Consider the following 22422-nt stretch of genomic DNA (forward strand, 5'->3'; position numbering starts at 1 on the left):
GCTCCCTGCAGAATTATTGATCTCAAGTTCAGAGGCGAATAAAAAAAAAAGGAGAAAAGTAAAACGCTTCTGCAATGGATCAAGGGGTGAGAATCAAACTGGATTTTCACAGTGGGATGTTCCATTTCTATATGCCTGTTCATCATCTATAGTGGAAAGTGGAAAGACACACAAAAATAATAAATCCCAGTCCGTCCCTGTGCTGATTCCTCCTGTTCTGTTGTTTCTGTTTGATCTCAACATCCCTCGTGCTTCCTTAGCGTTTACATAATTCCAGCTAGAGAGGCTGCCGAGCGGCCTTAAGTCGGCCCATTCCTCCGAAAGTCCTGTTGGCATTATCAGCCCCTCCCTCTAGCTGACACAGACAACACAAGCCAACAGAAGAGGTGGGTGAGGGGAGTACACAGGGAGGGAGGGGGTGGGCATTGAGTCGGCGGTGTGGTTTAAACCAGGGTTTCCAAAACGTTTTCATGTCAAGGACCCCCAATTAGCCATAGCCTCTGGCCTCAAAATGGCTTGGAAAAAAAGGTTAAAAAAAGAGCACAAATAGTTTGTGTTTCTTTGTGAATTTGTACATTTTCCAACATTTTTGAATTTCTTTTACAATAATCACATGCCCAAAAGTTATGAATTGAATTGAATTTCTTTTTTAATATAAAATAAAGAAATGTTCCAATACTTTCCAAATGGACCCCATGGCAGCCCTGACTTTGAAAACCTGTGGTTTAAACTGATGATGAGTGACATTAAGATGAATGAGCTTGAAGTATGACAACAGGTGGGGAGCCATTCCCCCATTGAGTTACCTTGCTTGGGAAAGCAGGCCCCGGCGTTGGCTAAAAGAGAAACATGGCCATGGTTAAAATGTGTGTTTAATGTGCACAGGCGTGTGGCATCAAACACCCCAAGGTACAGTCCCACAGCCACCAGAATGACGTTATTGCCAAACGATAACGCATCCTGTGAAATGCTGCATTTGCAATGCATTGCACATGCATCATTAATAAGGGCAGACATATATATGCGGTAATGGATGCTTATAGTGAATCACGATACATTACGGCGTGGGAAATGTTTAAATGAATGAATTCATTACATTCTTAATATGGTCTATACGCACCGCTCCACGACATTTGAATATTATTCAGAGCACATTTTAGTGGTACTTCTATTTGGAATTGGATGGCAAATGGAACAATTATTCAACTAAACTCAGATCAAATCAAAATGTGTGTTGAAAAAAAAAGACTAAACTAAAAGCTTAAAAAAGTGCTGCATAAAGTCAAGCTTAATAGGGCAGAATGAAGTGGACCATCTGCACATTAAATGTTCATCAGCATCATTAGGACGAGCTGAGAGTAAGTGAATAACAGAGCAGGGCTCCTCAGGGTAGAAGCAACAAAATGATGTGTTAATGAACGCAGAGGAAGAGGGGCGTGGAGGTACACAGCGAGACGTCCAACCGGAACCTCTCAAAGGACAGATGTCACTCCTGCATGCGTACGACCTCTCTACGAAACATGGAGGAAGTGTGATAGGGCTTAGAAGTGTAGTGTTTGGATCCGGAACTGGAGGAATCGGAGGAACCGGATCCAACATTGAGGAGCCGGACTTGGTTCCGCATCGCATTTGGAGCCGTTTCCGGAACCGTTTTTTATCACACTGTCAGAGCTGGTGTGAGGACTTCACGTCTGCTATACAATTACTATACCAGGGGTTCTCAAACGTTTTAATTTCAAGGACCACCCTAACTCTGAGAGTGTACAAATGGAACCAAATGGACCCGTTCCATTTGTACACTCTCAGAGTTACAGTCCTGTAAGGTTTCATTTGGAACCCCCTATCGTTAAAGGGAAACGTTAAGGAATCGGACCGAGGGAATCGTTAAGGAACCGAAATTGTTCAAATCCTAAAGGATCCCAACCCTGGTTAGAAGGTCCATTATGTTCATTCCAATGTACTTTGAGCAGCATCTCTCTCTCTAATTCACTCTCTGACAAGTTATCACAGAGAAGTGACTCTAAATAGACTGATCTCTCAGGTAACAGCATTAGCATTGAGCACTCTGCTTGAAACCCAGGCTGCCGGACATTTTCATTTGGCGCCCTCGCCGCCTACCAGATTTGTGGTTTATACTTCATTAGACCAGAGATCGTTGTGCATCAGGTAACAAGAGCCTGACTAAGGGGCACCATTACAACGGCTAGCAAAGCTGGAGACTATCGCTATCGCTGTCAATCAGCGCCCACAGCAGTAGTTAACCACATGAACCCTAGCATCCCTGTTCTGGGCTTGTCAAAATAGGCGAACATTCGGAAAACATTGGTGAACATTTGGCAAAAATAACATATCTACGGGCTCACACGCTACAACACCTGGACCGCGATGCGTTGGGATTTGGTTGATTTGGTGTAGAGGGAAAAAAGGAGGGGGCCAAGTACAGACGGCTGGGGGATCCCAGTCACGTAAGTATACTTACTTATATACAGTAGTAACACAAGCATTTCACTTCATTATTGATGATTATCATAGTCTATATAAACAAAAATCCTCTGTCTAGTTTGACTGTTCCTTGTACAATTCCCATAGTGTATTTCAAGGGCAAGAACCGGTCTGGCACCCCCATATGGTCTATGGCCGCTATTACGTGAACCTTCATATTTTCTGTAGTCAAGATGGCTATTTTGCTGAAACACAGTGAACATTACAAGGATATAATGTCACAAACAACCAGCTAAACACCAGGTAGTAAAGGTTGTAGTTTGCACATTAAAATATTTCTACCATGGTTTCTTTAAGAACAAAAAGTTGATATGTTCTGCTTGTACTGTATACATAAAGTACAAATGTTATGTCAGTTATTTAAAAGGAAACAAAACGATAACAAAAGCTTTCAAATTAGAAATTCTTGAATGACTGATTACTGTACAGAAAAGTAAAATCAAACATTGACTGAATAAATTACTGCAAGGCATTAAATCAAAGTGAACAAATGAATATACTCTTCATCTATCAAATTCAATCTTGAGGGCAACATTAGTCTATTGGTCAAACTGTGTTCAGAACTGAAATGCTGTATACTGTAGAGTATATCAGCTGTCAGCTGAAATGGGCCTAACAATTCCGCAACATTAGTAATTTGTAATATAATAGCCTTGAGTTATAAGGGTAGTGCAGCAGTGTTGATGTTGTTGTTTTTTGTTCTGTACATCTGACTGGCCAAGTGTTTCTACCAAACCATTTTGACAACAACAGTGAAGGGTGGGGTGTGAGATGACAGGTTGTGTTTTAATGATAACATTTATTTATCAAGTACAAATCTAGTGATACAGTATAAGTAAGTACATTGTTGATCCCTTTTTACAGCTTAAATCCTACTGTACTGTATACTGTATACATCAGTAGGATCAGTCTATATTTGCTCCCCTAATTTTCTCCCCCTACACCAAATGTCTATGCAGAATGTTTGCCTATTACTGCCGTTTGCCTATTAATGACATGCCCAGAACAGGGATGCTGCACAAGAACCAAGCTTAAATTCTGCTGTGTTTAGCACTCTATATAACATAGGGTCACAGACACATTTTTATGGGTCGCTAGTACTGTAAATATCTCCCTTTTTTCCCTACAATTTATTTGCATTTATTTATTTTTTACATTTATAAATATAAAGCAAAATTGTAGGGGAAGCACTCCAGACACAATTTGCGCCCTGCGTTAGCACCCTGTGACATAGATCGTCTAGCTCTGGCCTATATAATGTATTTTTGTAAGTTTGGGCCCTGAGGAAACACCAATGTCTCCTTTGGGTTTCGGGCAGAAAAGGTTTGGGAATCCTTGGTCTATAACATGTTACATCGGTTTGGAGCAGTGGTTCTCAACCTGTGGGTCGAGACCCCCAGGGGGGTTCCCCAAATAGTTTTGAAGGGGTCCCCAGATGCACATTTCTAAAGTGACAATTTAACAACTTTTAAGACCTAATACCTCTAAAATGAAAGAAAAAATCACACGCTGTGAGTAAGCGGTGCCTACTCTGTTTGATGAGTGTGACAGTGTGACAGTGTGTTTGTGTGTGTGTGTGTGTGTGTGTGTGTGTGTGTGTGTGTGTGTGTGTGTGTGTGTGTGTGTGTGTGTGTGTGTGTGTGTGTGTGTGTGTAATCAGCCGCAGCTGTTGAGGTCATGCTGAGGTCGTGCTGTGTGTGTGTGTGTGTGTGTGTGTGTGTGTGTGTGTGTGTGTGTGTGTGTGTGTGTGTGTGTGTGTGCAATCAGGCGCAGCTGTTGAGGTCATGGTGAGGTCGTGCTCAAACATACGCAAAGACAGGCTCAAACAAGACAAAGTCAAATGTAGAGCGGTTGGCACCGCTAAAAAATAATTAAGACCAAAAGGCTACTGTGTGAAAAGTAATCAGCAAACTGTACTATTTGAAAAATATGTCAGCCAAATTGTCAAATATTACTTAAGACAAAGACTGGCAAAAGAAAAGTGAAAATAGCCGATCTACAAGTACACAACGCCTCGCAATGTGAGGCATTGTGAACGTGTATTGCTATTTTCACAATATTTATCTGTGGAACCGAGTCAAGCTAAATTTAATACCTCAACTACTACAATTCCAAGTGCTTGTCAGGGCGGGGGGTCCCCAGTTCAAATATGATTATTTCGGGGGTACCAGTGCAAATAGGATTATTTTGGGGGGTCACGGCCTGAAAAGATTGAGAACCACTGGTTTGGAGGACAGAGCAGAAACTCACTACACCGTGTTTCAGACATCGTCATTCACACCACAAAGAGCTCATTTGGAGTACCGCAGTGGAGAAAACTGTGTAGGTGGGGAAATAAGAATAGAAAATGGGAACATGCTATTCATCTTTACTTGTCATTCACAGACAACATTATTCCCACATAAGCTGGCAGACAATACAGCTGGCAGAGAGCCAGTTTGTGCTGCCTGCACAATTTAAAAGTACTGACGAGGAGCCATGATGGGATGGATTCCTCATGATGATTTACCATGTAGAAAGCAACATCTGTGTGCAAGTCTATTTACACAGGGAGGGAGGGGCTCATTGGGTTGGTGCCGGTGGTGTGGTTTAAACCAGGCTTTCCCTAAGGTTTCCATTCCAAGGACCCCCAAATAGACATAGCCTCTGGCTGCGAAAGAAATTATTCAACCAATCTACAAGCAGATCTACAAGCAACACGTTGTGTGTGTGTGTAGTGTGTGGAAATCCAACCTCCGCCGACACATCAATATCAGTTTCTTTTCTGCGACTGTGGAGTCCGTTCTCCTTTACGGCTATGAATGCTGGACCCTGATGCATGCCCTATAGAAGTCCCATGGATGGGTGCTACACTAGAATGCTACGTGTGGTACTGAACATCAAAACAGGACAAACACAACAAGCGTCTATACAGGGACTCGGGGAGCTACGAAGTGTATCAGAGGAGATAGTAATCAAGAGAATGAGACTAGCCGATCACTGCCATCGACACTGGGAACTCCCTGCCAGAAAGCTTGTACTGTGGGAACCAACACACAGGCATCGATCAAGAGGACATCCCATCCACACCTACTGTACGTGGATGTTCTAAAGAAGGATGCTGGTGTGGAAAGCACAAACGAGCTGGCCAGATGTATGGAGAATCGAGATGACTGGAAACCCCAGTGGAGGGCTCGTCTGAGGACGACGTAGAGAGAGTTGTGAGTGTGTACTGTAGATCTGTTATTTTTGCAGAATGTTTGCCCTAGATTAGGGACTCTACGGTTCATGTGGTTAAATAAAAGAGGACCAGAATGACAGCATGAACATGCAGCCAGAACAGAAGCGATAAAGATCGGTGAGCTCAGCCAATGAAGCCCCTACTGCACCATCAAGGTAGTGGACATGCTCGAGTGCATTAAACTGCCTAAATAAAAGGACCTGCTGTAGTAGGCAGCCAGAGATAAGACTAGACAAATACAGCAGGCAGAGAAATACATAAACTGTACATGAAAAGAAAAACACCACACACAAGCAAAAACAACAGTCTGGATCCCAAAGTGGCCTGATTAAATAACCCAGCGTTTATGATCAATTGGTCTTTGTCTGCACTGAGCTTTTATGGTGCATATCTGACTCCCCACGAGCAAAACCCTAAGACCCATTCACTGTGTTGTTTATAACAAGAGGCACCTTAACTGCTGTCCCACCCACTACAAGTACTATAGCACACGGCTAGCCTATCCTTCACTGCCACAGATAAGTCTCCTTTTCACAGCTTTCCCTGGAAACAGCCCCTTTCCACAACACATTATAAGCTCATGAGCATATGGTTGCTGTCGGGTGGAAACCTTGTATGTCCAAAACCGTTACTTTTCAGGAAATGGAAAAAAAAGAACCTGTGTTCCAATAAATCCAATTTAGTTATCATTTAGTCACAAGCACTTGTTAATAAATACAGTACTTTTCAATATACAGTATTGTTCATTGGTTCAATATTTATAAAACCCACACTTAACCACTTTCACTTTCACGTTCAACATTTTTCAAAAGCAGCAAAAATACCAGATCTACAACGCGTCTACGCCTCTATTGCATTTTTCTACTATTTGAAAATAGCCGATCTACAAGCTAAAGGAGAGAAGGTGATGTTACAGTGTTTCTCAGCTGATTTGACACATATTCATCTGAAACATTGTCAACATTCTCAAAACTCCTTCCACACATCAGATTATACTGAGCAACACAACACCATGTTTCATCTAAAAAAAGAAATTTGGCACTGATGTGATGATGTCCAGTGGTTAAGATTAGCAGCAGACTCCATAGACGTTTGTTTAATCTTTTAACTTATGCTGCGAGGAGAAATACTTAATTAGAAACCACCAACAAAGAAAATTGGCACAAAATAATCGTGCAGTGCATTCCGTTGGAATTTTTAACCTGCCTGCTACGCTCCACAACTGATGCCTTCTATAAGATATGGGACCCATATTTGCATTTTGGCCCTCAATTTGCTGACACTTTAGGGTTCCTTAACAGAAACGATACCTCTAGCCTTGATGGATAAGATCATTAATCCCTGTTTATTTAAAAAAAAAATGTCTATTATTGTTGTTGTTGTGGATATTAACACTGTTATTGTTTTAATCTACAGACTGTCAAGTACAACAATTTGGGTATATAATGCTGTATTTTATGGTCCGATGTATGTGGAGTCTATATTTGTATCTGTGTCCTTTGTTTTGTAACGTGTCTGAGCTGAGCTGTTTGTGAATCAATCAATCAATCAATAATAATACTTACACTAGTCAGCAGCATGAATAACTAGAAAAAGTGCTCCTCGGAGCACAGGTCTCCGCCAGATCAGGTAGGTTATTGTGGCCTCCTGGTGGCGCTATAATAGGCCAATGTGAAAAGGGTGCCATTTCTTTTTAGGCCTTTGACAGCAATCGGACACTGCATTCATGATTTGAGGCATTTTGTTCCAAAAATGTGTTCCAAAAAAGGTCTAAATTAGACCTGCTGGTGGCGCTATAACAGGCCAATGTGAAATTTCTTCCTCGGCCAAGCGGAAATGTGCGTGCACAATTTCACGAAAATCGCATGCTGCGTTCATGATTTGAGGCATTTTGTTCAAAACTAACCAATCCTGCAAACATTGGAAGCCAACATTAGCAAATCAGGATGGAATATGGAAAATCGAACAGAAGTAACGTCCAGACCCTGCCTGGACGTTACTTTGACGATCAATTTGCCGTATTAGGGAGATCAACAGGCATCTGATTCCCTGATTGGCCAACCCAACCCATTGGCTTCACGGATTTGGCCAAGCTTCGTGTGACGTTTGTGTTTAAGTGCCATTATAAAGTGACCCAATTTTCTTACATGTCATGAATTTACCACTTTGTGGTTTTTATTATGTGAAATGTTGCACTGGACGGTGTATCTGAAGGAAGGGCCAAAGATATTCAATGACACTGCTGTGTCAGTGGGGCATAAGGTGTACTCATTTGGAGGGCACAACTGTGCGTCTAACATGGATCAGCTTGTTGTGAAAGTCTTCAACACTGTGTCTTTGCTCTGGACCAAGTTGCCCCCAGTGACAAGTGGGGGAGAACGCCCCCTTGAGGTTCCCCACATGTGCTGGGGCCACACAGCTGTGCTGATAGGAGATATCATCTACATCTGGGGGGGGTTTAAGTACTCCATCGTGCTTTATGCATTTGACGTCAACACCAGCAGATGGTTCAGGCCCAAGATTTCTGGGACCGTTCCCGAGGCGAGGTGCAACCACTCAGCCTGTGTCACGGGGAAGGTCATGTATGTCCATGGAGGATACACCCAGCTGACTGGACGCACTAATGACACCTACAAGTTGGACACTGCCGTAATGTTCTGGACTTTAATTAACACCAGTGGCACTGTGGCACCTGTTTCATTATGTCACTCTGCCACCATTATCGGGACAAAGATGTTTGTATTTGGAGGGAGAGGGGCCATGGGCCACTACAACAACATCAGAGTGTTCGACACAGACACCAACTGCTGGCTGAGAACTCCGTCTGCACAGCTTCTTCCTGAAGGACGCGGGTGGCATTCGGCCTTTGCCTACAATGACGAGCTGTACATATTTGGCGGCGACAACTTGGACAAGACATTCAATGATCTGTGGAAGTTCAATCCGGACGCCTTCTCCTGGACGAAGGTTGCGCCCAAGGGGAAAGGCCCGTGTTTGATGACCGGGATGTGCTGCTGCACAGTGGGAGATCATATCATTCTCTATGGGGGATACAGATACACATATGATGACCTGTACATCTTAGACTTGAGTCCTAGTCTGAAGACGTTATGCAAGCTAGCAGTCATTCAGAACGGTCTAGAGCAGTTGGGACTCCCACATGACATCAGGTGGGAACTGGCAGCCATGACAACCAACACTCATGCCAGCGAGCCCACTAAAGACCACAGTAGAGAACAGGTTCCAGGCAATGGAAAATAATCGAAAGACGAGGGGTTTGTGCCCCAGGCTCCATTCAGATGTGAAAGAAAGCAGAGCACAGGAATGTGCACGGTGATATCCACCAGGAACTAAGCAGTATCATACAGGAGAATAGAAGAGAACAACAGGGCGAACGTGGATGCAAAGGAGATCACTTAGAATTGAAGATGTACATAAGGAATAAATATAGAACCAATTATGCTTTGGGCAAAGGAACAAACAGTTTGTAAAGGAAATGATATGAACTGGGAGTGAGTGAGGAAAATAACCGCAAAGATGGAGACCGTTGTGTGTGTTTTTTTGTATTGTTTTTTTTTTCTGCTCTGTGATGTTTGAGGCAATATTCAAAGAGATCAATATTGCCAGTTACTTTTTAAAGGCATTTCAATTGTGTCCAAGAAAATATCATATCACAATATGCGATAACATAGTTTGTCATCACATTTGAATATGACACAGAAAATAAGTGTAACTGCTATACAAAACTAAAAAGGCTATGGGCCAGAACTAGCCAATCTGTCCGTCTGGCTTATAGGATTTACACTATTGGCCAAATACAACGCTCTTGTTCCTCTGGTTCAAGTGTAAAGATAGAAAGTCAACTGCAGGCAATATGCCAATGTCCAGGCTACAAAGCCAACCCGGCAACTTGTTGCATTGCAGTTGATAATCTCTTAGTCACACCAATTTTATTTGTTTGCCGTAGTTTTGTTCTTATTAGTGTAGATTATAAAGAGACAAGCCTACTGCAAACTGCCCATCACGTTGCCTTGCCTATTTTGACTCTTTGAGTTTATAGTCGTTGCCTTTCCATTGTCCAGACAATCAATTTCCAACTTTGCCCATTTATAAAACCACTATTTTCAATAGTTTGTCGACAAATGTTGTGTTCTCACATGACATATATCAATACTTTTTACCGTACTATGAGAAATTTCAAGTAAAAATTACACAACGCACATTATATTTGCCTAGTCTAAAGACAAACAGCGGAAACAGCTTTTCACTGTGATAGTGCATGTCAATGTGAAACAGTTTCATGCTGAGCCATGCCGACATCAAACGCTAGGTAGTACTGTAGGTACACATAGTCACAAACTTTGCACAGACTTTGCCAAGTTAACATAATGGTGAGGTCCCGTACGGCAACATTACTATAAAGTAATGTTTGTCCTAGTGATGATAACATGCCACACTACTTTTCGATGTGTTGACTCCATACAGCCTGTCACTCTGGTTGCACTTCAATGATGTGATGACAGGCCTTTATATACCCCCTCCCCCCATTGCCCTGTGCCTTTTCATACTGTACATACACACAACCCCATCACATGCCCCAAACAGACAGACAGTGGGAGGTAGGGCATGCCTCCTGGCAGAGATTTTCACTCTACTGATCCCATCTTTCCAGTGTACTGCCAATCTCCCCTGATGGCATCTGTGTTCTCCACAACAGTAGATGGAAAGAGGAAGGCTAGGCTGGCTTTCCCCTCTCAAACAGAACCTCTTTCAGTAGACACGTTAATTTACCACCGGCCTGGGCTGGCAGGACTCTTGTAGTGCTGTCTGTGGCAGCACAGGGTGGTAATGCACGTCTGAACACAAACCAAGAAATTAGTGGGTGCGGAAGTAAGTGGAAACAGAAAACTGCAAATTCGAGACATCCGTTTCAGGCTACAGGTAACAGGAAATGAGCCAGGCCTGCGGCTGCTGGCAGCTAGCTGTTACACGCTCCTGAGGGAAATAGTTAAAACAAATAACCAGGAGGGATTACTGTAGTAGCGTATACGCTCTATCAGCCTTCATAAAAGACTGGAGGTCACAGCGCAGCAGCCCTACAGTTTTTATAAACATTGACAGCTATGTGCCACGTCTCCAGGCATGGGGGGGTTCTGTTAGGTTAACAAGCTGAATTCAACATTATGCACTGCCTGTCAACTCTCAGTTGTACGATTGATACAAAGGGCTTCCCTGCAGTATAATTACCAATCTTCCAACAGGAACCGTTAAATGGCTGACTAGCGACACACAACCCACTGACTGCTCGCACCTGGAAAAATTAAGCGCTGCGTGTGGGTGTACTGAGACATTGTATTCAACCATGCTGTTACACAAGATCCATACAAAGTAAAATCCTCAGTGTTAATGTATCCATTTGTATCTCTGAAAATGTACAAAAATGTATAAATGAACACAGAGGATTTCACTGCGTATCTCTATATCTCACAAACGTTTCTTTCGCTCTCTTGCTATTTCCTTCCTTATGCCACACTTTGAGCACACTCATCTGTCCCTGTACTAACACTCTTACAAAGATGAGGCCCCAGGCTGAGATACATATACTGAAACCCAGCTCTGCTGGTTGTTCCCTCAATTAAGGTCATCTGTGAGTTTCATGTGGTTCTGCAGTGGCAGTACTGTGGTGGAGAGTTAAAAGGGGTGAAATCAACGGCTATGGGCGAGCGGAGAGAACAGGGGGGGTCTGCTTCAGTAGAAGGTGAGCCAGAACAGAGGCCCTACGCCCTTGTGCTGCTGGACATGATGATGAATAGGCTGAGAGCACGAGGGAGGCCAGAGGGTGGCCTCACCCACCCAGGATTGACGACAAGGCCTCTGCTTTCATTAACAGTTTGAAACGCCACACCCCTCTTTTCATCTCTCTCTTTTCTTTCTATCTTTCTCTCGCTCCCATCTAAGCCATCCCCTCCATCTTCCCAACTACGCTGATCAACCAGGTACAGTAACGCTGGGGAGCTCTGCGGAGGCAGCCGACTTTGAATTTTGACAGTGGTGCGGATCTGTCAAAGCGCCTGTTAATACTCAGTGGCCCGCAGTCAGACAATTAGTGTGAGCTTCCCCAATTCCCCAGCGCCTCCTTGAGAGTCTGTTGTAGGCGAAGCCAACAAAACGGGTGTAGTCAACTGGAGGATGAAAGATGCTGCGTAAGTGTGGGTGTGTGAAAAATTGCATAAGGGAAGCTACTTTATGAGAGACGGAGAGAGAGAGAGAGAGAGAGAGAGAGAGAGAGAGAGAGAGAGAGAGAGAGAGAGAGAGAGAGAGAGAGAGGCAGTGAACATGATGCATTGTCTTGTTCCACGTCATCTTGGTAACAGTCAGCTTCTTTGTCTAACAACAGCCGTCCGACAGGGGGTGAAAGAGCCTCTTCATTACAGCCTGTTGCAGATCCAGGTCAATTAGCTTACTACTGCCACTGGGTCTGAAGACAGCACTCCAGCCACATCTCATTACATCAGTGCTGCTGGGCATACCCCACAAAGGAGAGCCATGCTGCCTTCAATAAGATGCTTGGGCGATGATGTTGAACTAAATGGCAGCGGTGGTATGGAGGCAAAAAGAAATGAGGTGAGTAAAGAGGGGGTTCAATGCCGGCCTGTAAAGCGAGGGAGGTGTACCACGGTGCCATTCCCTATCCCTAATTTATATCTGGTTGCGCACACCAAAAATAGCAGATCTACACGCTCGTAGATCGGCTATTGCCGGTGCACAACACCCAGGCTCAACTAAGTATCAATAACCCTTTCAGAAGGACCCTATCTCTTCAGAGGTACTACATTCCTCGATCAGAAGAACGTACTGTACCTCTGATCTCTGCAGGGGACGTGGCTGATCAAGTCCCCCATGGTGGCAGACACACAGATGGAAGACGCCTTGACTGAAAAACAGTAAGGTTCACAAATGGTGAGGCGTGAGTGTAGGGTCACTTAGTTTAATCCCAATTAACCTACATTTCTATCACAGTTTAGCCACTTTGTAAGTTGATTTTTCAAAAGGGTATAAATTGCAGCACGAGCGGTGCCAAGCTAATGTGCCAAGAAAACATGACCGTGCCAAGAAAAATAGAAAACAGAAACCGGCCACCACCAAATTCTTATTTACCGCTGCGTTGCTGTGCACAGCTCAGGCCTTTGATTGAAATGCCTTACGTGTGCATAATTTACAGTCCGGTGGCATTATGCACTGTGAGTATTAACGACAAAGAAGGTGTACTCTCTAGAACTGAGTCATCAGAAACAAATGTGGGGAAAGGATGCTGCTGCTGACTGGACATTTCTAATGGTATGCTCGGCTCACCGCTACCTATATCCAGTCAGTCCCCAGACACATGCAAACACATACACAGTCAAATCCTCAGTTACTTTAACAACTCCAAGAGGTCCATTTTATACCCGTGTACTGTATGCAGCTAGAGGAAAGGGGCGGGGAGAGGCAGACTGGCAAAAGCTGAACAAATTAGTGAAATATTTCTTGTTCTACCACTTGCAGGTTAGGTTGCATTAGTTATTGTTCATTGTTGCAGTTCATAATCACACGGGATGCCATGCCATCTCCATCCAGTCTCTCTCTCTCTCTCCCTCTCTCTGTCATACTCAACATGGGGCAGAATCAGGTTAGTGGCAGGTGGTAATCATGCAGTCTATACCTGGCCTGATAGATGCAAGGCTACATTGATCTATTGTATTTCTCTCTTTTAGAACCCACTGCTCCCATGGAGAAACTCCGTTAACACTGAGGATTTTACTGAACACGCAGGTGCGCGCGCGCGCGCGCACACACACACACACACACACACACACACACACACACACACACACACACACACACACACACACACACACACACACACACACACACACACACACACACACACACACACACACACACACACACACACACACACACACACACACACACACACACACACACAGAGCAGATGTAAAGAAGACTGTCTATAAGCCCCACTAGCAGCCCCTAGAGTCTGTGTTGCTCCTTACACACTACTGTAAATTGACCAAAGGATGGCAGATACTTTATCTTTATATTTAGCAATTTTAAGAAGAAAAAGAGAGGTTAATTACTTTTCCATTCCATAACACTACACTTGGTTTATCGATAAATGTGTGTATTCTCTTTGTTCATGTCAAGGTGCGGGTTTGTCCATATGTGTTCAAATACAATGTCCATATATTTGCCAGAGAATCACTGTGTTTACTTATTTATATCCATAATTATTTTCTCACACTATCCACACGTTTCACACAGATTTTTTGTTTTGCTAAATAGTTACTGTATAGATTTTAAATCATTGAATCGTATCGCCATGAATGAACCAATATCGTCCATGTACTGTATCGTCAACCGTATCGTGATGCGTATCGTATCGCTGTTAAAATGCATCGTTACACCCCTAATGGCTGTAGATTGCATCCTGGAATGAGATTATGGGATGTCTTGTGTGAAAATTTGATATTTTGTCCAGAGGTTAGCACTAGAGAGGAAATGTAAAATGTATAGCTCGGCAATTCTATGGCAATCCACTCAGTGGTTTTCCAGATCTCTTGTTTGGGAGAAAATGTGTGTGGAAAAAAAAGTAAAACATTTGGCCAAATGGTGGAGCCAGATCAAAGGCCATGGGGTCACCAACATCAGTATAGGGGCCATCCTCAGGGGTTCAAAAAGATGAGCATGGACATGTCCATGGTAATCCAGACAGCTTTCCAGATATCTTGTTTGGAATCACTCCATTTTTTTATTTTTATATATGACGTTCAGAAACCTCGCCACAGTGTGTTTGTCCCAAATGGGCCGCCGTAGTGTTTACTAGCTGATTTGGATGAAATCACGGGTGAAATCTCTTCCGGAAATCTTCCGGAGGGGCGCATCTAACACAAACACTGTGGAGAGTTTTCTGTCATTATGAACGTCAGATATCAAAAAAATAAAATAAAATCGAGCTATTAAAAAATGCAATCTAGCGCATGGACCGTCCGCTCAGGTTTTTAGCTGCGGTGGACTTGGGATGGAGCTATGATTTTTTTCTACTGTACCACTCGTCCTAGGATATAATAATATCAAATAAAGGTAAGAAAAAGGCAGTCCGGAATTCTACTTTAAGGGCCGTCCACACCAAGCATGACAACTATGTGAGCATCCACACTGATGTTGTCGTCATAGTTGTGGTGTGGACTCCACTCCACTTGAGTCTGAACAATTTGTAAAACAATATTTTTACAGTTATAGCTACAGTATCATGTTTGGTGTGTGGATCCTTAAATATTGGACTGTCATCTGTCCTGAGTAGGATTGACTTCAGGTACACAGTAACTTTCCCAACCAAAGGACTCTTACAGGGCTCCATTTGGTTACATTAATACACTCTCTAAGTTAAATTAACACTGAGGATTTTACTGTATACTGTACAGCGTCATCTATTTGCGGAATTGTATTGTCTGTGTTGGTGTGTGTGCATGCGCGTGCATGGGCAAGTGATAAAGACGGCAAAGAAAATGAAAAAGAAAGAGCGTGCTGTGTGTATTCAAGCTTATCTCTGTGGATGCAGTAGAGCAGCACGACAACACACTGCTGAGACACGGACAAGAACGCAGAAAAAAAACAAAAACGAAAGCTTTGTGGAATTACAGCTTCACTACCTGGGGCTCTGTGTCATCCTTGTGATGCAGTGTCACGCTGTGTCATTCCCATTATGTGTTATGTCACTTTCTTTTTGGTTCAAACATGATTTGTCCAGCAACAACTTGCTGAGCATATATTCACATTGTTATTCAATTACAGACCGCCACTTGTTCCTGTTCTCTTCTTTTGGATGACCCCCCAAGCAGATATGCGTGGTCTGAATGGGACATAATGTGCCTTGCATGCAGGCACCACTCTGCTCTGAGGTAGTGGTGTCCACCCATGATCGGATTCAAATGAGTTACCCTCGCATCACAGGGTGTAACTTTTCCAGCCATCACTTTTCTAGGCCACTGGCTTGTTTTCAAATGGATGGCAACCGACTGAGTTCTTTATGTAAAGCACTAATGTGACAAAAATATGACGTTTAAATCTATTTCTAACAATGAACATGCTTTGTTTGCATTTTGTATTGTTTGTAAACAATAGACAGAACCAAAGACTACGGTGTATGATTTCATATAGCTATAAATGAAGAATAGCGTTAGTTCATGCAGGACACGGAAGTCTTGCACGCCTCAGCTGTAATCAGCTGTCAGTCAGCTGATGTGAACATCAGCCTAGCCTCCTATTCCCCATTCACAGCTCTGCTGGTCATTACTTCACACATTCATACTCCAATCAGAGCTCACACCTTAACAAAGAGGTTCCTTTAAATACGGCTTTGCTTTCACTAGATCTCTGCTTGTCTTGCTGCCTGCTTCACTGCTGCTTAGCTGCCTCCTCCACCCCAGCGTCCACCTTTTGATCAGAGTCTGGCATAGGCTCAAATACTTGTGATATTATGTCTGCTAATTCAAACAAAAAAATGTCAATGTATTGCTTATTGTTTGATATTGTATCCCTATGGGGGTATTGCTTAACATTCCCTGATTTTGCTTAGTATGCTGCTTGGACAAAATTCTGGGAGTATCTCCAAGAGCGGAGCCTTGAACGCCAAGCTTAACTGTATTCCATTTGTGCAATAAATGGTTAAATATACTTTGACGTGAGTGTTCCTGACTGAACTTCCATTAGTGCATGATTCCCTTCAGGATCCTTTGTGTGTATGCTATTGTATACTGTAGATGTTGAAGTACTGAAATAATAGAAACCCTTCCGGACAGGGACTTTAATGCTTGCTTTAAAGTCCCTTTTCGAGCATAACATTTTTAATTTATTATGACCGAACCAACACCTGACAAGCAGCTGTTAATTATAATGAAACAATTACGGAGGCTGAGCAAAAAAATTCATTTGGTTGTAAAAAAGAGAGAATGTGAGAATGAATGCAGGGAGGAAAAGGGGAGACGTGGGGAGAGACAAATTAAATCTAAACTAATCTGACTACTGTATACCCGGAGGGGAGTGGACACGATGCTTAATCAAAACAAACAGGCCAGCACCGGTCGAGGCAGGTAGATAAACACCAGCCCAGTTACAGCCTGGCAGCTGTATACCCTTCCGATGAGAGATTAAGATGAACATCAATGCTCCAACTGCTTACTCTAATTCACAGTGTCATGCTAAGCGTCTCTGCCACTATACTTAAACAAGATGACCGCACTATTAATGCGTTTGCAAGTAGGAGAAAATGCACACATAGTATGTCACATGAGGTGCTCGCTGGCAGCGGAAAAGTGATGCAAGTAAACTTTATTTGACCAACATTTTGTCTGTAGTCTTCGTCTAGGTCTCCTGAAGACAAACAGTGCAGGAAACAGCAATTGAAAACACCTCTGAGACTATGAGGCACCAAGATGGGTATAAATGTAACAGAAAATGTGGATTAATATGAATAGAAGAAAATATTTACAGTACATCTATCTAGAATTCACAGAATCTTTGTCTGTCTGTCTGTCTGTCTGTCTTTCCGCCCGTCCTTCAGTAACCGTTCACCCGATTGACTTCATACGTGGTGGGTGTATTGCTGAAGACCCAAGGGAGTGCAGGGTCGAGCGGATGAGCGGTCCTCGAGGACCCTGCAAGCAATCATACCACGCCTCTTGACCCGTTCTGAACGGGCGCACGCTCATATCTATAAATACAGTACATTATTATGTACTGTTATTATCTGACATATACACAAGTATACATAGTAGAAAGAAAGAATGCAAAGAATACAAAACGATACAAGACCCCATAGCAGGAGCTCGGATTTAAAGAGCATTTCGACCCTGTACTCATATAAAGAGCGTGTGCATATTCATGAGATGAGCCACGTTATTATGAGGGACGGGGCACAGCCAGGATGAGGGAGGTGGGGGGAGCCATAAATCTTTACATAATTGTACAGCTGTGAGCTGTGTGTGTTTGTACTGTAGTACACAAGAGTGAGTGAGTGAGTGAGTGAGTGAGTGAGTGAGTGCGTGCGTGCGTGCGTGCGTGCGTGCGTGCGTGCGTGCGTGCGTGCGTGCGTGCGCGCGTGGGTGTGTACATTCGTGTGTGGAGTCTGATGGACAGTACATGGGTTCATTACAGAAGACTACTGGACAGGCCAGTCTGTTGCACCAACCGTGTCCAGTGCACTGACAGCATCCGGCGGATTATACACCAGTCTGCCATGGAAGCCCACGCTGCCTGCCGCACACGTTGCTAAATCCTGCCACGGACACTCCGTCCACATGTGTCAAATTATCTACAGTATTTGTGGAAGAAAGAAGTGAGAGACCCTTTTTTGTTGCAGAATCTTTTCCAAGTTCTAAATGTAGCAAAACACTCCCTGGAGCAAAATCTTTATCTCCTTACTGTCTTGTCAGAGGAATTACAAGGACATGACTTACTAAAAGAAGACAATTTGGCTGGACCATGGCGGTATAAAGGGTATAACCCTGGCGGTATAATAAGACTACTAGGGCAATACAGTAGCCTATAGCAACAATGTCAACAGCAATAAGAACACAACAATTAGACCAGACAATTGAATTGAATCGCCTGAATGTGTCTTTGAACTGTATGATTGACGTGAAATGTACAACATTAACGTTACAAATACAAGCACAAGCACTGAGTGAACGTTTCCAGTAGACAGACAAACAAGCTCTAACACTCCAAATCAATACAATGATCAGCATGAGAAGCCATTCTCATGCTCAATAGACCAAACATCTAAAGCCACATTCATGTGTTTTGGTTCGTCATTCAGGTCTAATAAAGTTCAAGGTTCAAGGTTCAACTTTATTGTCAACAATACCAATTACAAGTAAAAGGCACGTGAAATTCATTGTGCGCTAAAAATCCAGCTACACTCTTACAAGAGTAAGATGTCAGTGTCAAATGTGATATGAGTTAAAAACTAAGCTGCTAAAATAAATAAACAATCTATATTAAACATCTGAACTACCTAAAAGTGCAAAAGTGCTCAAGTGCAAACTGCATTGTCATAGGTCCAATACATTAGCCACAGACATGTAGTTCAGGGCCATGTAATGTTCAGTGCGTGTTCATAAGTCTGATAGCGGCCAAGAAGAAAGTGCTCCATGGTCTTTTTGTGCAGCTAGCAAGGCTAAGATACCGCTTGCCTGGCCGCGGCCACAACACTGACCTGAACAGGCTGTGGCTGGGATGGTGGACGTCCCCAACAATCCGTTCAGCCCTGGCCACGCATAGTATTTCGTGTATTCCCTGGAGGGAGGGAAGCTCACCTCCGATTATGGGCTGGGCAGTCCGCATCACTCTCTGTAGTGCCTTCTGTTGAAGAACAGTGCAGCTCCCATAGGGCATAGCAGTGGCGGCCATTTTGGAGAATAAAAAATGTAAAACCGCAAAACAAAGGGTATTTATGAAATAGTCTATCATATAATTAAATATTCAAATGTATTTTTTCACAGAATCAAATGTTTTATGGTCATGATTCACCAGGAGCCTGGATGGCTTGATTCTAGGCTTAAAATAATTGCGAACGCGGAAGGAAGCCGCGCCTCTGCCCAAGTGGAGCCTACTATGAAACTCTGCTCGGGTTGTGTCTCTGTGTGTGTGTCTGTGTGCAGTGCACTGCCTGGGTGTGGCCGACAGAGTGCGCCAGAGTGCAGCTACAGTCAAAACACACACACACACACACACACACACACACACACACACACAATATTTTCGAGCTGCGTTCGCTTCCAGCGTTCGTGCGTCTTACTTGTTGATATAAATATTTTTGGAAATCTCTATGGGAAAAATGAATGGGCTCTTTTTGAGTGGAACCACTCAACCCACTCTACCCACTCAGCTGCAACCACCCCTAGAACACAGGGATACAGTACAAGTGTCTATCACCGGAATTTTCCTTCGTAACGTGATTGACAAATAATTCAAGTAGGTATATTTAATGCAACACTGGTGAGAGGTATTTCACACACAGGCCAAGGAGATTGTTCTACTGTTATGTCAATAGTTTGGGGACTTCAATGTCCTCCATTAGTTCCCCTCTAAAATGTCAACAGACCCTTTGTCCCCATCTCATCTTGTCCTCCACTGTGTTGATTGATTATGACAAGCAACATACTGTAGATTGCTATCCTGACTTCACAGAGCATCTGGTCATCTTTTATAGTACACATCATGGGCCCTCATCGTGGGTGCAAAAATATTTGTAAATACCTTTTGTATATGCCCCACTTTGGCATATGGCAACTAACATTATGCTCCGTCCAATGCAACAAGCAGTAGTGTGGTAGTTTTACAATTTACAATTTAGGCATTTAGCAGATGCTCTTAATCCAGAGCGAATTACCACTCTGGTTAAGTCCAGAGTGGTAAAACCACACAACACCTGATCACAGACCAAGGCAGCAACCCAAACACGCTTTAGGATAAAAATATATAGAGACTGGAGGGACTATTGTTCTGCGATTGGCTAGTTTGTTGCTTGGCCAAACTGGCTGAACAATGGTGTAAACAGTATCTTCATCAATCAGCGACTGCAGTCAGTCATTTTCATAGGGTTGGCCCTGCTTTTGCGGCCCAACCAAAAATACAGGAGCAGAGAAATGCTAATTGTGGTTTCTCTCTCTCTCTTCCTTTAGAACAGTCAGAGAAGTTAAGATACTGTACACACATCCTCTTATTCTGTGGTTGGTGATGACAGGTTGGGGTCATGGACAGATTTATTTGCTTGAGCATACACTATCACAGCAAATGACATCAAACAGTAGACGACAACCATGAGCTCCGCCTTCATTGTGGTTCCAGGTTAAACAAATGGATACAACTCTCCGAGTGCAGGGGCTGACTGCCAAACACGTGAAGCAGCTGACCCAGTTTGGCTGGTCTTAAAGAGCCATAGTGAGAACCAGGCTACTGCTGTTCATGTAAAATGAAGCCACTCGTACTGTAGCTATGTGTGAGCTGGCACAGTCAGGTTCTATTGCAAAGCCTCAAACAGGGTTCCAAAATGATTGTACACTAATTGAAAATGGCATGAGCCTTTTTTAATTAAACACTTAGCAGCAAAATGCCACTAACCCAATTAATAATATCATAATTGCCTGACTGTGTTGGATGCTGAAGCCCGATTCGTGCTGCTAAAATGTAGGTTTCCTAATGATGTGTAATGTGCTCTAAATCTCATCTTCGCCGCTACTTATATAAAAGGATTGCGCTCACAGGGTGAATGGCACAGTTTACATTACTTCATTTACTGGGTAGGATTACGATTACAAATAACCTGGCTGTGATGCATCTTTAGCTAACCCCCCCCACCTCCCACAGACATGCTGCCAAGCATCAGCAGTATTTAGCACCATTTACGGCCCATACAGCTAAGCTAACAGCCTCAAAGAATAAGTACTCTCCACTGGAACAAATCATCTGTCAGAAAAGCCAGGCACTAACCAGGGATAATCTATTAAAATGCTGCATTACAGACGTGCCATTCATCAATTATACCAACTGAATCAGATGATTAACTGCGGACAGTTGTGGGGGAGAGGGAGATGTACAAGAGAGGACATATTGTGCTGGAGAAGACCTACAGAGAGGCTTTCAATCAACTTCAGAGCGAGCGGTGGTGGCCAGGTACTGTAGCTATGGGCATTAGTACCAGTGGTGTAAAAAGTACTACATTTATTTACTTAAGTAAAAGTATCAATACTGCAATGTAGAAATACTCGAGCAAAAGTACAAAAGTATTGGTATCAACATATACTTAAAGTACCAAAAGTAGAAAGTACTCATTATGCAGAATGTCCCATTTCACAAAGTTTTCTAATGTATAAAATGCATTAAAATATTTTGAAAATAGCAGATCTACAAGCTTGTAGATCGGCTATTTTCAAATGGCCGAAATGTATATAGGGCTGGTGGTCTTGTAATAATAATCAAAATATGCAAAGTAACTAGTAACTAGAGTTAGACAAGTTAGTAAAGAGTAAAAGTACAATATTTGCCTATGAGATGTAGTTGAGTAGAAGTCAAAGTACAGAAAATTGGAAATACCTCAAAATTGTACGGTACAGTACTTGAGTACATGTACTTAGTTACTTTACACCACTGATTAGTGCTGTACTGTGAACTACACATCCACATGAGAGACAACAGTAAGAGAGAATTCAGAGAAAGGAAACTCTGAAGAGGGAGATTGAAGAGGTCAGAGTCAGAGAAGATGAATTAGAGGAGAGACGTAGTATAAATACACCCTGATGTTAACACAAAAAAAAATTATGTTTTCTCCTTTTCAGAATCATAAACACTTTATTGCTGAGTAATAATGTTAGCTCGCGGTGCCATGTCAACCCATTAAAAAACAATATGACTCCTTTCGCAGGACTTCCAACAAAGCACTACATTACATGAACATATAGGACTCCCATTAGGGCAATGCACGTTACAGAGTGTGCACTGAGACAGTAGACTTGACTAGGGAGCGCTGAGTGGTTAAGGTGCGTTAGCCTTGTAAACCCCCCCTTCCGGAAAGATTTCCGGAGTGAGGGGTTTACCAGGCTAAAGGTGTGTACCATATAAGCTCTGATGCCTGACAGCAC

Source organism: Gymnoscopelus microlampas (assembly GCF_963454915.1).
Source record: "Gymnoscopelus microlampas genome assembly, chromosome: 11".
Taxonomy (NCBI): domain Eukaryota; kingdom Metazoa; phylum Chordata; class Actinopteri; order Myctophiformes; family Myctophidae; genus Gymnoscopelus; species Gymnoscopelus microlampas.